The sequence below is a fragment of the Puma concolor genome, chromosome D3 (genome assembly GCF_028749965.1).
Source record: "Puma concolor isolate L17-30 chromosome D3, mPumCon1.1.hap2, whole genome shotgun sequence".
Lineage (NCBI taxonomy): Eukaryota > Metazoa > Chordata > Mammalia > Carnivora > Felidae > Puma > Puma concolor.
The window spans coordinates 60,824,745-60,843,175 of NC_141678.1; the positions used below are offsets into that span (position 1 = coordinate 60,824,745).

General features: G+C 37.6%; 1 protein-coding gene across 3 annotated transcripts in view; it reads right to left on the minus strand.

The window, feature by feature from the left end:
- LOC147575596 (uncharacterized) overlaps positions 1–18,431 on the minus strand; it is a 323,504-nt gene that overhangs the window by 20,257 nt on the left and 284,816 nt on the right. Inside the window, exons 3-4 of one of the 3 annotated variants that reach the window (XM_086682843.1) lie at positions 6,347–6,540; positions 440–1,091 (exon numbers count right to left, since the gene is read on the minus strand). The exons of 1 other annotated variant lie outside the window; for it this stretch is intronic. The gene's annotated coding sequence lies outside the window, so the exon portion shown is untranslated. Of the gene's footprint in view, positions 1–439; positions 1,092–6,346; positions 6,541–18,431 lie in introns of those variants that run through there. One more of the 3 variants, XM_086682844.1, reaches the window with a different exon arrangement.

Sequence of the window (18,431 nt, forward strand, 5' to 3'; positions counted from 1 at the left end):
CACAAAAACCTCATACTGTTGATTTCATGTGCAATTAAAGATCTACCTGAAAGGGTTGTTTGTTTTTGGTTTTGTTTTCCCTCTACAGATTGATTGTGGCTTCAAATAAAATTTGGTAGTTAGCAATGTGGCTGTAAGCCCATATAGGCTTTTTGACATCCTGAAATATAGCAAAATAAAGAAAAATGGCAGAAACTAGGGGTAGACATGATATTTACTGTTAAGTACAAAGGACTCTGGGTTAAAATATGCAGTAATACCAAAAGCATTTTGATCTTATTTTGTGAGTCTAAAAATGAATGTAGGTAAAACAGATAATCATTAAAAATTCTTCCAGTTTAAATGTCTCATGACTAAAGTTTAATTATTCTAATTAATAGACATCCTCTTTGTCTTATTGGTATTACATTTATTTATTCATTCATTCATTTTTTTGTTTGTTTGTTTGTTTTTGAGAAACCAAGGGAGACTGGGGGGAGTGGGCAGTTAGAATATGGAAGGTCTTCAAATTGAAAGAGAAAGGACAGAGCCCATCAGCCACAGCCAAGAGAATGTAGAGCAGTTGGGGGTGTCAGTCTAGTCAAGGTCCGGAGAAGGCAGACTCTACCTCAGGTAGTACAGAAAAAACTTGTTGTGGTTGTGATTTTGTTTTAAACATACCACACAACAGATGTTCCATTACAGTTCTCTGTCAGAATGTCTGAATAAAGAGAATGGATTCTGCTTCTTCCTTTGCTATCTCAGTCTCAGAAGTCTTAATTAGGACATTGGAGTACAAGTTTATTTTCTGTGTTTGAGCTGGAATTATCATGAAACCATTCCCAGAGATCCTCAAACTTGCCTCAGCTTCGGAAGAACACTCGTGCCTAATACACACTTCATTGCAACATGAAAGGCATCACCTCAGCCCCTGGCAAAAGAGGTGTCAAGCCATGAGGTTTTGTCTAGTTTGTCGTTTTCCTGGAAGTCTCTGAAATCTCTGCCCCTGTGTATGATCGCTGATTGTGTAGCCACAAAAAATGAGAAACATAATAGAAGTCGTTCCTTCAAGGTTTTCGTCTGCCAGTAATTGGTTTACATTACATTCACTTCTTAGAAATAAAACAGAATACAATGAACAATTCCAATCCTAGAAATGTTTAATTCAAAGACTGTGTACACATCTCATTAGGTGATGACTTTTGTGAATGGCTCAGAGTATCAAATAAAGTAGGAATGGGGGAATTTGTGTCAAAGTAACTTAGCCACTCCAAGTCTGTGCTTTCCCATGTGTAACATGGGGAGACTCAAATGATAGGACAGTGAAATCTGTCTCAGGGATAGAGCTATTCAATTAGGTTAGCTCTCTTAGATCTATTCCAATTATTCCTGATTCTACCTAATAGTACCATAAATGTGGAGCATTTCAACCATTGTTCTTATACTGTGGCAATAGAATTAGTATGATTATAATCATTAGTGTATCATAGTTTTCCAGCAATTCATCTTTGTTATTTATAGCATTCAACTTTATTTTCTGCCAGGGATGATTGGATGATACTACATAGAAGTCTAATAGATTGTATTTTCTTTAGAGGACATAGCCTTGAATGTATACACTCAAGAAAGGAGTTACTAGTTTTGTAATTCCTAAGATATACACACTGTTAACTAGTCCTGTCAAATTCTAAATACATATTTATGTTCAGGAATCAGGAACAGCAAATCAAAATTCCCAGGAATCCTCCAGATTTCTTGAAATCATAAGATATTCTATATTTTTATAGTTATTTACATATTTAAAGTTATAGTGAGCCATAGTAATAATAAACAAGGAATCATTTTTCTGTGACAGAGTTATATACAGCTTTTCTGCTAAAAAAGGAAAATATATAATGATCAGTACACAGTTTTGTAATACTTGAGCTAGTGAAAAAATATATTTTAGTAACTCATACAATGTTATCTACCTGATATTGTCATTTGATAATAGAAATAAATAAAAGGAGCAACTATTTATACCAAATAAAGGTCAAATAAAGTAATCTGAAATATTGAAAGTCACCACAAATATTTAAAAGCTACTCTTAAAATTATGAAAACATGGAAAATTCCCTGTTCCATATTCTTGATCTTTGCATGTGACAAGTGTTGCAGATGTGGATAATTTCCCTCCTTTTATCATTGACATTGTAGTTAATTATTAAGTGTGAAGTCAAGGGGCGCCTGGGTGGCTCAGTCGGTTAAGCGTCCGACTTCAGCTCAGGTCACGATCTCACGGTCCGTGAGTTCCAGACCCGCGTTGGGCTCTGGGCTGATGGCTCAGAGCCTGGAGCCTGCTTCCGATTCTGTGTCTCCCTCTCTCTCTCTGCCCCTTCCCCGTTCATGCTCTGTCTCTCTCTGTCTCAAAAATAAAAAACAAAACAAAAAACAAAAACAAAAAAAAGAGTGAAGTCAAAACATCTTCAGATTATTTCATATAAATTCTAGATTAGTTTCCTATTGCCACTGTAATAAGTTACCACAAAATTACTGGCTTAATACAACACAAGTTTATTACCTTACAATTTGTAGGTCAAAAGTGTCACTGGGCTAAGGGTAAGGTGTCAATAGGGTTGCATTCTTTCTGGAAGCTCTAGGGGGAACATGCTTTCCTTAGCCTTCCTTAGCTTCTAGAGGCCATCTGCATTCTTCGGCTAGTGGTCCCTTTCATCATCTTTAAAGTGAGCAGCACAGGCAGCATTTTCAAATCTTTTCCTCTCTGACCTTCAGCCTCCCTCTTCCAATATTTAAAGACTCCTGTTATTAAGTTGGGCCCACTTGTATAATGCAGGTTAATCTCCCCTTCTCAAGATCTCTAATTTAATCACATTTGCTAGTTCCAGTTTGCCCTATAAAGTAACATATTCACAGGTTCTGCACTTAGGATGCAAGTATCTTTGGGGTCCATTGTGCTACCTACCACAAGCTAATTTCCTTTTTTTAATGATAAAAACATTGGGTACACTTTACAAAGAACTGTAGTTGTAGCAAATATTCAAATACTAGCTAACATTATTGGGCATTTAATAACGTAGCATATGGATATCCTAGCATCATTAAGGATGCCGCGCAAACTCACCTGTCAAACTTGCCAATTTAAGGATTTATTTTGCTTCTCAAATTATTTCTTGGAACATCAGTTATAGTATTTCTATAATATATAGATACATGTAAATGTATTAATATATGTTTTGTTTGCAAGAATGACTCATTGTATATAGCAGACAGGGCCACAAACACATACTTATAAGACAGTGTCAGCTACAAGAAACAAGATTGATTATATTGTGACCACTTCTCTCCTATGTGCTCCCGTCCTGTCTCCCAGAGATGGCAACATTATCCTTCTAGTGTGTACCTTTGGTTCTAGTTCTTGTTTTGAATTGACATTAGCAGAGTCCTTGGATAATATTAGTAAGGTCTAAATGCCGATTGTGAAATTTTAAGTCTCACAAAATTATAATACTTTTTCCTATTTTCCTAAATTATTAATGGATTTTTCTCAGAATACAAGTCAGATAAATGTTCTGAGAAATGCCAGACTGGGATTCCTACACAGAAACACTGATTACCAGACCAACCAAATCTCAGGGGTTGACTGGGTTATATGGAAGATCCTTAGACTCTGTGGCACACAGTAAATTGTTAATTCTTGTGCAAGAGTATCTTCCTCTATTTGAGCTAAATATTTGGATATCTGTCTTCTGTTAAATTTCTGGGACCATGAGGATACTATTAGTTGAGGTGTTTTGAGTCAGCTAGGAATGGGTTCATATTGCCTCCCTGCCAAGTAATGGAAATAGTTGGGGGGGGGGGGGAGTGGTTCACTATCTACTGAAACATTTGACAATTCAGCACAGCACAATGTAATAATTAAGAGCCCAGACACTGGAGCCAGATAGTTTTGGTTCAGCTCTCTGCTTTACTCCTAATTGCTTGTGCAATCTTGGGGCTGTTACTTTGTTTCTCTGTCCCTTAGTTTCCCCTTCCGTAAAAAGTGGGCAGTACTATTATTTGCTTTCCAGAGATTTTATTTTTCAGACCTCTTTCAGAAGTAATAAATTAGAATAACTGTATTTGCCTCCCTTCTCTGAGGTAATCACCATCTTAAAATTATGTCACCTTCACAAGAATTTTCTTTATATGTTTACTATGTGTCTAGCCACAAAATCATGCTTGGCGTCTTTTAAAATATGACCTAAGTATTATATTGTTTCAATTGCCATTCTCTAGCTTGCTTTTATTTTTATATTTGATAAAAATAGATAACCATTTATTCTTTTCAATTACTGTATAGTATTTCATTATTGGATACAACACAACTCTCATGTGATCTCTGGTGTGCATGTGCAAATATTTATCTATGATACACACTAAAAATGAGTTTGCTCATTGTGAGGTATATGAAACTTTACATTTACCATGTATTAACAAATTGCTTGTGGCTTTTCATTTGCATGTATTCTCATCAACATTTGGTGTTCACTGTTAATTTCTTTTTTCCCAACCTGATGGGTATGAAATGGCAGCTCATTGCTGTCTAATTCTTCATTACCCAATTACTGGCAGGGTTAAACAACTTGTCATAGGCTTACTGATGATTCAAGCTTTCACTTTAGGGATTATTTACATTTTTCTATTGTTTTTCTTCTTTGTAAATTTATCTAGGAATTGTTTTTTAAATAAGGATACTCTGAAGTTTAACTTTGGCTTCAGTATTCAGAAAAAAATATGATACTTAGTTTCAGCCTCAGCGTCAGCCTTTGAAAGACAAAGTAACAAAATAGCTCCTTCTGGCACCTCAGTCACCTGCCTGCTCAATGGCAGTGCAGTCACGCACATTTCCATCCTCTCTAATCTGATCAGTGGTATCGTAGATATGAACAAGGTGTGGTCCTTGAATTGATTGTTAACATTTGAATATTCATTAAGATCCATTTTCAAATTTAGGCCAGCTTTCTAGATACAACTTGGAGTGAAAACCTTCATGAGCTAGGCTTCTTTAGGCAGTTGAAATATAAGCATATTTATTTATTACAATAATAAAATTCTTAAAATAATTAATGTTGATTTTGAAAGCTGTTAATTTGGTGTGCAAAAATTATTAAGAACTTTCAAAGAGTTAAACAATATTAGTAGTTATTATGAATAAGAGAGAGTGCATTAGATAGATAACATTAACAAGAACATAATATCCGTTTTGAGCCAGCAAATGTTTATAAAAATTTAAATGCTAATAAAAAGGCAGGATAATAGAAATTAGATTATATCACAATGCTAATCTTTAGAAGCATTAAGAGCTATATTTAATTTTTAGTTATTTAATTCAGCTTAGGCCAAGAATCTTTCAAGGAAAAAAAGTCCTATTTGAGAAGACTTGATACCTTGTAAGGATGAATTAAAAGCAGATTTTCAACTTTGCCACCCCTAAATGTCATGAGGAGGAAAAACTGCAAAATCATGTGCAACAATATCCAAGATAAATCATTTCTGGTCTAGACATAGTGGGAAATATAGAGTATAAAGACTAGAAGAAAGAGTGGAAGAGGAATAAAATAGCTCAAACAAATGTTCTCCTCCCTCATACAACTTCAAAGTAACATTCTTTAAAAGTACACTTTAACAAGACAGTTCCTTATCCCCCTTTGAGACTGTGGAGACCAAAATTTTAAGCATCCCTGAAATAATTTTTAGAGATGATTTTCAACATCTGAAGTTGAAAGGTTTTTGAGACATGCCCAAGCTTCAAAGAAAACGTCCTTCTAGAAATGTTACTGAATTTTTTTTTTCCTGAATTATGTTCTGGTGTGTGTAAATATTTTAGTGATGTTATCACATGTCTGCTCCAAGTAAACCTCACTTTTCGTGCACTGGAGAAGCTGTTAGTATCCAATAGCACAGAGAACTGATCGTTCCTGCACCATAATGTCAAACTTTTAAAGCTGACCATTCACATTCTCAGTAAGTAAATTGCCACACTCATTAATTTTGCCAAGAACTCAGACTTAATGTTATACCTAAGAAATTGATTCTATGATATTTGCATTCAAAGCTGGCCAAATATTTTTTCTTCAGCCACAATGTGTGTTCAGTAAACTTCTACCCAACAGATATTATTCTATTGTTTGTTTTTTCAAATATCTTTTCTTACATTCTATTAGCTTACTTTAGGATTTGTCTTTGGCGTCTTTGGGGTAAACTTCAGCTCTTTGACGATGCAATTCAATTATCTCCTGTAACCATTGTAGCTACAGACACTTTGGCTATTGGTGTAATTTTAATTCCATTATAGATAATCCAGAATCAGTTTGAAACCAGGTCTTACCTTGGTAGCTCCGGGTTCCTGCACCCTGGGTATGTTGTAGTAGTGATGAAGACTGATCATCTTGTTTCTTATCTATTTCATAGTATTCATACAGGGGCCAACATTCTCTTACTATTTCTGGGGTCCCTGGGCCCCTGAGAGTGGTGCTTCTCCTTTGTCACTTTGCAATTCCATTTTGCTGAACCTTGTACACACTATGATAGGAACACAGCATCAGTCTGTAATGCTCTGGGTACCAATGTTGTCCACTGCAAAAATGGGTAAGAAAGGGGTACATGCAAGGGCATGCAGCCTTACAAGGACATGCAGCCTTACAAGGGCATGCAGCCCATGTAAGGAGGAATGTAAGGAATAGTTACAAATCAACATGTTTTCATTAAAGAAAATGTGGATATACATAATTATGATATTTTTCTATGTACGTAAATACAGAATCTGATTCCTAACAGATTGGGAAAATTAGCCATTTTTGGTACTTGGTCTGATTCATAAGTACCTGTACTTGAAAGATTTAAAAAACCCTTCTGAGAGTTTGAGATTTTGTAGGAGCTGGAATCTAGTCGCAGACTGTCCATTCCATCTGTACCTCCCAGCCCACTTTCCCTATAAAATTGCCAAGCCTGAAGCCAAGGTTGACTTAGGGCAGCCCACTCTAGAGCAATCCCCCTTTGATACACACTCTCATGTAGCCAACTCCAGGATTGTTCTGCCCCACTCCATTGCACTTGGTGGGCGGTTTAACCTTATAGATTTTCTACAGCAGCTGAGGAGTAGAGAATGGAGCTTACAAAACCTTCTACAAGAATTAACAGAACTTCTTGCGTCTGACTGATTTCTCACTTACTGCAGTGGGATCAACAGCAACTCAATACCCTTATGGGGAACTTCAGGTTTTCTAGAAAGCCCGTACCTCCTCTGGGAGTATGTGCCTACTTGCCTATCCTTGAACTTGGCCTATTGATACCTTTCCATCAGTTATGCCAGTGTCCCGTTTCAGCAATCGCAAAATACTCTAGCTAAATATATGGTAGCTAATATGGTACCTAGAAGATAATAGATTCTCAGTAAGTAGTGTGGAAGTAAATGTTTCATTATAAGTATCATCAAAATCTTCATTATTATTAGATATTGTAAGAATGTTAAGCATGACGCAACATAATTTCTGCTGGACAGTGGGTCATTTACTTGAGGACTCTCCTTCCCAAGGCAGCATGTTTTCATTTTGGACAGTTTTTACTGTTAGGAAATTCTCCTTGTTAGTTAGACAAAATCTGCCTCTTTGCCACTCTGTCATACATCCCATTTTGCCTTCTATATGTTTTCAGAGCAAGTCTATCCCTTTTCCCTACGTGGGTCCTTCAAGTGTCTAAATATAATCATCTTTATCTCTTCTTTATTTCTTCTGTTCTTTTGTCATTTGTAATTATAAGACTCATTTCCCATATCTTTAAAGTTTATGTGGCCCCCTTCAAAGTACACCGTAATCTCCTAATCCTTTTCATAATATGTGTTATTGAGAAGCTAACAGCATCCCTCTTCTGGTCTGCCTGCATGAGGACTGTGGTATCACCTTCTCCCTTGTTCTTTCCAGACACTGTGCACCCTGGAATCAGTCTCAGTTTGCATGGACCCCTTATCCACTATAATTTGCATATTGATAACTAATACTGAGCTTTTGCTTTTACCCAGCATTTTGAACATGCCCATATTTTTTGCTCCCCGTAGTGAAGACCAGTCTTCAGTTTGCATAGCAATGTGTGAGATCCTTGAGGAGAAAGGCAGATCATTTTTCTTTTTCCCCCCCTCGCTTAATGTGAGGCACATCTCAGGTCATCATAAATGCTTAATGAGTGCATAAAAATAAATGAATAAATGAAAGACCTAGTTCCTTCTTATATAGAAACAATTTTGTAATATGTTACTGCTATTCTATACATGCAACTCCATTTTCAATCCTATGTACAGAATTTTATCATTTTATTATTTTTTTAATGGACCTACAGTCCACAGAATAGAGTTAACCATGCTTGGCTGTTCACGGCATGCTATTGTTATTGGCCAAGGTCAGACTCTTCATTTGTTCCTATCAAATTTTGGCTTGGTGTCTTGCACCCATTACTCCTGCCTATTGTAATTTGTATTTTCTGTGATTAGCTATCTCAAATAGCTTTGTATCATTTGCAATTTTGTTAAGCAGAGTAAGAGGATTAAGATACAAGAAACAACAACAAAGAATAGATGATATATTAAGTACTGAATTGTAAGCTACAGACTTGAAATGCTCTAAGAATTTGGCAGAGAGGTAGAGCTCAAGCATGTGAACTGGATTTAAAAAAAAAGGGTAGATTTGCTGAGATGTGAGCTGAGTCAAGAAGGCTGGGTGGGATTTGGATAAATGGAAAAGACAGGAACCTGTGAGCAAAGAGAAAATAACAGCTGTCTATGTTTGCCAGATGAAATGGGGTAGGGTGTGTAAAGGGAAATGGCAGGGTATTCATTTAGAGAGCTTGAATCAGAATTCCTCTTCTTTCTTGCTCTTTCTCTATGAAGGCAGGTAAGTAAGAGATATTGCCCAGATAGATCTTGCATTTTCTCAGTGTTCCTATAGACATCGTTTTAGAATTTCTGGATTTGTAGTAGAAAGAATACAAAGAAAGAAAAGAGAGGGCAGGTAGCATGTGGAGGAGTAGTAATGATGTCTGTCTCTTGTTGCTGTTTGCTCCCTTTCTTCCATTCCAGGCAGATCCAACCTTTAGGAAAGACCCCCTTTCTACTTTTTATCCGAATCCATATCCACCCTCCCATGGGCCTTACTTGCTGCTAATGGAGAAGTCACACAGATAGCTACAATATCTGGAACCTTGGAAATCCCATATTTGGCTGATAGTGCAGAGACCTCATAGATTTTCCTGATCAACCACTGTGTAGCTGCCAAGTCTTGTTGATGCTGGACTTCCATCAGCTCTACTGTATCTAACATTGCGAATTTTCTAAGTAACATGGTTTTGTTCTTCATTTCACATGGATTGATACAACACAGAAAAACCAGATTTGTTCCTATTTACTACCAATACTGTTATCATCACATAATCCGCATTTTAGTTTCACTACCTACATTTCCTTGACTACCCTTGTTTCACTTTTATCCCATTATTATTATTATTATGCCATGGCATAATCTCCCAGTCTGCCTCCATATCCTGGACATCCTATCTGAGAACCTCTGATCTAAATAATTTTGCCTAAAATATGGGCACCAATCTAAATATAGTATTTGATGTGTGGCTGCAATAAATAAGATTTGACTAATCAAGCTACAGCTCTGTTTTCTTTGTTGCATTGTATGTGTATTGTATCACATTGTGTGAAGAATTTGTAAGTGATAGATTAACAAAATTACGAAAGAGCTTCCACATGGCTTTGTGTATACATATGGGAATATTTTCAATAATAAAGATAGGAAAGGACTTGGCATATATATGTTCTTTTCAGCTTACCATACTTCCCTGACTATACTCAAAATCAAGATTCTGGTGTTAAGTTTGTGAATTATGTAATGGTGACATAATCAGACCCCACATGGTTTCAGAAGCAGGTGAGTCTCATCCAGATTCCAGATTCTCTCAGGGCACTGTTAGAAACATTCACTAACAAAAGAACATTGTGATAGTTCATTTTCCTTCATCAAAAATTTCCATGAAGATTTTAGATACACACATTCTATGCAGTCCAATGCGCGATACGGACAGAAATTGACCTCTAGAGGATGTTCTGTTGAGCATAAAATAAAACATAATGATAAAACATTCCTAATGTCTGTATATTTCCTTGACACCTGAAGTAGCTGTTCAACATTTGAGATTATTCAAAATACCACTCAATAGTTTGATTGTTTCCACGTAGTACAAATTCTGACTTTCCAGTACAGAATTATAAAAAACCTTTTAATGTTTTCATTTATTTTTGAGACAGAGCATGAGCAGGGGAGGGGCAGAGAGAGAGAGGGAGACACAGAATCCGAAGCAGGCTCCAGGCTCTGAGCTGTCAACACAGAGCCCGACGTGGGGCCTGAACTCACAGACTGTGATGTCATGACCTGAGCCGAAGTCGGACACCCAACCAACTGAGGCACCCCTCCAGTACAGAATTGTAGTAAAAAATACATAAGCCTGTATTTTCTGGATTCGATGAAGCTGGAGTGAAATATTTTTAGTTTCTGCACCAATCAGGTGCTTCTTTACAAAACTGATTTTTAATTAAATTAGGTGGGGGAAGTAGAAGTGTACAGAGAATCTGTTTTGCTGTGGTGCATCAAAGCAGAGTTGATGGGAAAGAAGTGGCATTGACTCTGGCTTCTGATTCAGAAACTACCTGCCCTTGACAGAGGTAAAGTGCTTCAAGTGGGATTCTTGGAGGTCAATTTAGAGTCTATTTCTTTCTACCTAAACCAGAGTGAATTCTGTTGTCTGCAATAAGAACCTTGTCTATTATAAGCTTCTACAGTGGATCTATCACACATTAATTTATCTGAAGCAATCTTTTTTTTTTTTTTAATTTTTTTTTCAACGTTTTATTTATTTTTGGGACAGAGAGAGACAGAGCATGAACGGGGATGGGGCAGAGAGAGAGGGAGACACAGAATCGGAAACAGGCTCCAGGCTCTGAGCCATCAGCCCAGAGCCTGACGCGGAGCTTGAACTCACGGAGCGCGAGATCGTGACCTGGCTGAAGTCGGATGCTTAACCGACTGCGCCACCCAGGCGCCCCTATCTGAAGCAATCTTAAACATGTACCTGTTTTACCTACTTTGGGATTTAATTTATTACACTCCCTACTAGAAAGGTAAATATATGACTGTTTTCTCTCCATAATGCCATCAGAATTTAATGAGACATACAGAATAATTTATACATTTAAACCCATAAAATATGGACTAAATCAAAGAATTTAAAGAAAAAGATTGGAGAGTGTTTTTTTTTTTTTATTATAAGTATACTTTGCTTCTATTGCCCTACAACTACAACCTAATCTTTAAATTTAAAAATTTTAAATATCACCATTCTCTTCAAGCAATAATTATTACATGCACAAGTGGACACAGTTATATGAGGTAATTAGACCATACTAAAGTAATCTATAAATTAATCAATAATCATTGATGGAGCACTATTGTGCAGCAATCTTGGCTGGGTACAAGTAGCCCAATACATCATCCACTTTACATTCCAACTGGAATATTCAATATACATAAAACTATAGTTCCGGGGAAACCACTACTAAAAGGAGAAGCAGTTCACCATCCTGAAAGAGAAGAAGAAGGTTCTATGCATTGCTCCATCACTTATGAATTTCATGTTTTGGAAACAGTATCCTGAATCTCAACCTTGACATTTTTAAACCGAGAAAGATGTGAGACAATGTTTGAAATACCATCGTATGTTCTAAAATGGCTTTTCCCCAAATCACTCACCTGCAGATACTTTAAACTGCAGTTCTAGTCCAATCCATTTTTTGAGCCAGTCTTGGCCCCCCAAATTGAGATCGTTATATTATCATCATGAAGACACAATGGGGAGTGTGATTGTCCTCAGTCGCCAATGGCCCAGTACTTGGTGTATGGAGAGTGAACCTCAGACATCTGTTTGTTTACCAAGCTACAGACTTCACCTAAATACCATTGTATTCACTTTGGATTCCTATTCAGAATTTCATTATCATCTCCTGGGGGTTGGACCCCATCACCTCTATTTCCAGCCATGGATGTGACCCTCTGCCAAAGGACCATCTGGAACAACAGTGCTGCCATCCACCTGATTGTCATTATGGCCTCTGCCTGAAACCTCCCGCTGTGTGCCCCAGCAGGCAGGGCTGGACACCCTCAGATACGGATATTGGCCTAAATCAAGCCTGAGATAATGACGCATCTTGGAGCATTGAAATGGATGCTTCTGGCTCGTCAGGAGCTAATCCAATAAAAATGCTAATATTTATTAAGTACTACTGATGTGCCAAGTGTTGCTCTAAACACTTTGGGTACATTATCCCACTTAATTTTATAATAACCCATGAAATGTATACTATAATTATTACCATTTTTTTATACATAAGTAAATCTGACCAAGCATGCTTAGGTAATTTACCCAAAAATGTAGTGAGCCAGATTTGGGGTCTAAATACAAGCTCTCAATGACTAGGCCATGCCAATTAGTGCCTCATCTCCTGACCTGTGTAGTGTTGGCTTCAGCTGAATTCTTCCCCATGAGCCGATGGCTAAGAAGTTAGCATTTCATGCATGTTATGAAAGATATTTATTACTATGGTAATAGAATCAAACAAGGCAACATGTATACAGTACAATCTTTTAAAATTTTAAATCAATATAAAAAAAAAAAAAAACCTCCAGTCATGAATGTTGTTCAGATAACTAAGATTAACTCTTTTAAGTATAAAAATATTTTGAACTATTTCGGTTTGAAGTTTTCTAACATATTTCACAAAGTAAAACTTTTCTCAAAGTAAAAAATGGAGTGATGGATAAAAGGTAGTATTTTCTGACTTCTGAGTAAATGATTTAAATAGACCTTGAGTGGGGCGCCTGGGTGGCGCAGTCGGTTAAGCATCCGACTTCAGCCAGGTCACGATCTCGCGGTCCATGAGTTCGTGCCCCGCGTCGGGCTCTGGGCTGATGGCTCAGAGCCTGGAGCCTGTTTCCGATTCTGTGTCTCCCTCTCTCTCTGCCCCTCCCCCGTTCATGCTCTGTCTCTCTCTGTCCCAAAAATAAATAAAAACGTTGAAAAAAAATTTAAAAAAAAAAAAAATTTAAAAAAAAAAAATAAATAGACCTTGAGTGAAGGTACCTTGTGAAGGTAGATTTTAGGTATTTACAAGGAGTTGGTTATTAGAGATTGTCCTCACTGTTGCCCTGTTCTTGGTTTTATTTTAGAAACTGTGGTGTCACACTAAGTAAGAGAAACATCAGTGGCCATGCCAGCACAAAGAGTCAACCTTGAGAGGAATGTTATGTGTTTGGATAGAGCACAGTTTTCTTTACTCTCTCTTTCCTTCATCTACAGATCCCTCCCTCCTCACTTACTTACACAGCCTTCTTGTGCAGGAGAATCTGATATGCATTAACAAATTTATCTTTAAGTGTCCCAAATAACCATATTCAAGTAAACATTTTAATGGGAAGATATGAACCGAATCAGAGAGGAACACATTTTCCTTTTATTTGATTCTTTGTGCATTGTGGGGTTTTTTTCCTACAGTTTTTTTCCTCTTTCTTTTATCTCATGATATCAGTGAGTTACAGTGAATCCAGTGGTATCTCTTACATTAGCTATTCTCACCCCTTTGGTATCAAATGGAACGAAGGAATGGGGGTTTCTTTGGACTGAAACATTCAGTAACCCCTAGGCCTACATTTAGTTTAGTTAAGAAGCAAATGATGTCTTCGAGGGCCTACCTGGTGCAAAAGGATGAAAGTTTAACTTGAGTTTGGAGGCCAATATCCCAGCTAGTAATAATATATGGTTGCCTTAAGGGTTCTTTTTTACACATATTTTCTAATATATAAATATGGATTGCAATAGGAGATAGGCAGCATAAGATTCAAATTCTGGTTATCTTTCCACTTTGTAAAATAATACATATCAAAAAATATTGTATTTAATACACACCAATGCCAAAGGAGTACTACAGGCTCATGCAGCAGTAGGATGAGCCCTGGAATCTTGATGGATTTAAAAAAATTAAAGAGCCAGTAGGCATGTGCCATGAAATTGACAGGCACATTGGAACATGAGTGTGAACCGCAAGATCATTCTACCTGGGAAAATTTAAATTACGTAAAGAAAGCATTGGCTAATAGAAAGCCAAGTTTAGGATCCAAACCGATAAAACAAGATGAAGGTGGAAGAAGCAGAAAAGAGAGGAACAAGAGACAGAGAGTTGGTATGGATCTCGACTGTCAGGGAGTTTCAATGGTATCTGACGGCATGAAGACCCAGCTACATTAGTGTTCAGAAGTAAAAAAATGAATACTTTTTTTTTTTTTTAATTTTTTTTTCAACGTTTATTTATTTTTGGGACAGAGAGAGAGCATGAACGGGGGAGGGGCAGAGAGAGAGGGAGACACAGAATCTGAAACAGGCTCCAGGCTCTGAGCCATCAGCCCAGAGCCTGACGCGGGGCTCGAACTCACGGACCGCGAGATCGTGACCTGGCTGAAGTCGGACGCTTAACCGACTGCGCCACCCAGGCGCCCCCAAAAATGAATACTTTCTAAGCAGACTCAATTTCTGAATCTCATACTACCATGGAGATTAGAGACTAGCCCCTTGCTACCCCAGCGCCTCCCACATTATATTAAATCATGCCTTTAGTTCTCTGTCTACCTACTTAGACATCTCTGGATGAGAAATTTGTCTATGTGTCCTCACCTTCTGTATGTCCAACTCTATTCTTCTGCCTGGAACAAGGTAGAGACTTAATGAGTCACTGAATGGGAAAGATACTGAAATCCAAACAGGGTTGATTCCTTGGGAGTCAGTGGGCATTTGCCCCTTTCTAATTTTCCCAGAGCACATGTGGTCCTAGCATCTGGGGCAGGATTATTAAAACTATAAGCTAGGATAATGAACTCTACCATAAAGTTTCAGAGTTGCAGATAAACATGCCCTCTCTCCATGGAGAACGTGTACCAAGGAGACACAAGCAACAACGAGAAAACACCTACACTCTAAAATGGAATGCAGTCTGGATTTGTAAAAGACAGAATTTAATACTAAGCCTTCAACAAATATTTGCTACATGACTAAATGACCCTCTTCAAAGGGTTTAGTCACTGAAATGCTCAGAGGAGACATGAGCAGGCCACTGAAGGGCGGGGAGATGTGAAGAGATGGAGAGGAAGGTGTGAGGGGAGGGTAGACAGAATCAGAGCCAAACTTAGTGATTCAGCATGGCACAGTATTTCTTGTCAGTGTCTTCCATGCCAAGTGCCATATTACCATGTGGGCAAATTCAGTTCTGATAACTTTTTGCAAAATGTCTCAATTCCCTTAGATGGATGTTTTATGCTAACTCTGTCCTCTATGTACTATTATGTATTATATTATATTATATTATATTATATTATATATATATAATATTATATATATAATATAATATATAATATAATATATATTATATTATAATATTATATTATAATACATTATATTATATATATGTATGTATTATGTATTATATGTATGTATTATAGTACTATGTACTATAAGATTGTCTTATTAAAAACCTGCTTCAGACTTTGGAGCTTTTATATCCTTGGTGGGGATCTAAATAAGACATAAACTAATCATAAAGAAATATGACTTCTTTTCTCCCATTTTTTTTTTTAACCAAGAAAATATTATTGTTATTGTTGCTCTTTGACAAACAGGAAGATTAAACTTGCTCCTGATAAGGAATCTGGAAGTAAATCTTCTGTGGCAGGCAATAAAGATTCTTTCTGGACACACCTCACTCAAACCTTTTCTTTCCGCACTCCACCCAAACAAAACTTTTTCCATTGCTCCATTAGTTGTCACTAATTCAGCAAAGCTGAATAAGAACGTGCCCTTCTCCTGGTACTGTGGTGCTTTGTAACACAGAGACTACGTTCTTACAATGGGATAGAAGCAGCACTTGAGCTCGAAACAACATGGGTCCTAAGGAAACATCTAGAGATAACTTGCACAAGGCTTTGGAAAACAAAAATCTTTCAATTCGTTATGTTGCTGTTCCCAATGTCTTCATTATAACACATGGAATGAAGAATCTGTTTTTATTTTTATTTATTTTTTTTTTTAATTTTTTTTTTCAACGTTTTTATTTATTTATGGGACAGACAGAGACAGAGCATGAACGGGGGAGGAGCAGAGACAGAGGGAGACACAGAATCGGAAACAGGCTGCAGGCTCTGAGCCATCAGCCCAGAGCCTGACGCGGGGCTCGAACTCACGGACGGCGAGATCGTGACCTGGCTGAAGTCGGACGCTTAACCAACTGCGCCACCCAGGCGCCCCAAGAATCTGTTTTTAAAAAGAGAGACACTTCTAATCTCCTGATCCAGGCACCCTTTACTACAAATTTTCTTAACACATTTGCCTCTGAGAAGTTTGCAAACAAAGGCGAAGACAGACAAAGAACATATGCTAAATTGATCGTTTTTGTGTCTGAATATTCACTATTTGAGAGACAGGAAACTGTTCAATCTGATCTGGGGTATGATTATACTGTAGTCCAAATTGAAGTGTCTGTGGAAATGGATTGGGCGAGCTTCTCGGTTGTCAGTCATATCACTTATGCGGTGCACAGTGAGATGAGGGCACTCATGGGAAACAGTAGAAGTGGTTCTGCACTACACCTAGACAGATGGGTGTTCCTCTCGTGTGAGGAGGAGGCCCTCACTGCCTCAGCAACTACTGCAGACAGACTGCAGGAAGAGCAAGGAGAGCCCTCTGCAACGCTGCCCGTGCCACGCCATGCTTTGCTCCCGGAGAGGTCCAGCCACATTCCAGGAGTTCAGATTCTGGACCAACTGTTGTGTTCTTCTTCAATCCAATTGGCAAAAAACACATGTCTTTAAGAACGGGGCTGGTGGGGAGGAAGCTTTGTACATGACACAGCAGTACAGTGAGAGAGACAGGATGTAAACACGTAAACATTTAAATAATGAAAGATTCCTGTAGCACTTTAAGACAACCAAAGAAAAGTAAAGTAAATATTTGCTGCAGCAGAGTGCTGTGTGAAAGAGGAGGAATTCCAGTGAGAAATGATGTTTCCGGAATCGATCTTCATCACTTACCAAGAACAATTTAAATCATATCTGTCAGTCTTAGCAAGGGATGTAAGGACATAATTGGGTTTGCTCTCAGGGCAGTGGATGGAAGATTCCCCCTTTGCTTCTTCTTTCCCACCTGTTTCAGTCAAGTATATCCAGGAAAAAAAAAAAAAAAAAAAAAAACTCCACTGACACACTCACACACACAAAACAGAACCAATGAGGGTGAAGGGGGACCAGAAAGAGAGAGAGAGATTAAGGACTTAAATCATGTGATTATGTGGACCTGCAAAGTTGAAGTATGTAGAGCAGGCCAAGAGGCTGGAAACTCAGCAGAATTTCTATTTTATAATCTTGAGGCAGAATTCATTCCTCGTTGAGAAACCTCAGTGTTTTACTAGTAAGTCATCCAACTGATTGGATGAGGCCCACACACATTATTGAGAAACACTACCTTTACTTAAAGTCAACTGATGTAAATGCTAATCACATCTATAAAATGCCTTCACAGCAATATCTAGACTACTGTTTGATGAAATGGCAGAGCATCATAGCCTAGCCATGTTGACTCAGAAAAGTAACCATCATAGCACACACACACACACACACACACACACACACATAAACGTGAAGCAGCCTATGATACACTGTAAATCCTTTCACATATATTTCTTCTCTAAATGATCCTGATTTTCCCTTCTTCATTTCATTCTTAACATTTTTATTATTTTCTTTTCTTAAATACTTACAATAGCGGTTCCACATTTTTCATCATGGTATTTCCTTTATAAAACTGGTGAGGGTCCCCAAACCATTTCCTGATAATATTCACAGGTTCCCCACACTCCGAGCCCACTCAGCCTCTCAGTCTTACTGCCTGGCATCATTCTATAGTAAGTTTTGGTCCATTTCTTGGTGCCCTCTGATGGAGACTCTTTCTTGCTTTGCTTTTTGGGTCTCTCCATCAAGAGAACCTTCACCTTGTTTTCAAATATTGGCATTTTCACTATGGATTCTTTCCTGATTAGCTAAGTGCAGATTTATTACTCTCTGAAGCCCTAGTAAATGGTATGCATGTACTATATACTCTTTTTTGGGGTAAGCACTGGTATTATTCATGTGCATATCCATTTCCTCTTGTTTTTTTTTTTTTTTTTAGCAGTAAGCATCGTGAAGTGTGAGCAGTTTTCTATCTTTCAATGTATCTCATTTACAGGTCAATGTGTGGTAACATTCAGGATGCGCTTTTAGAATAAAAAAAAT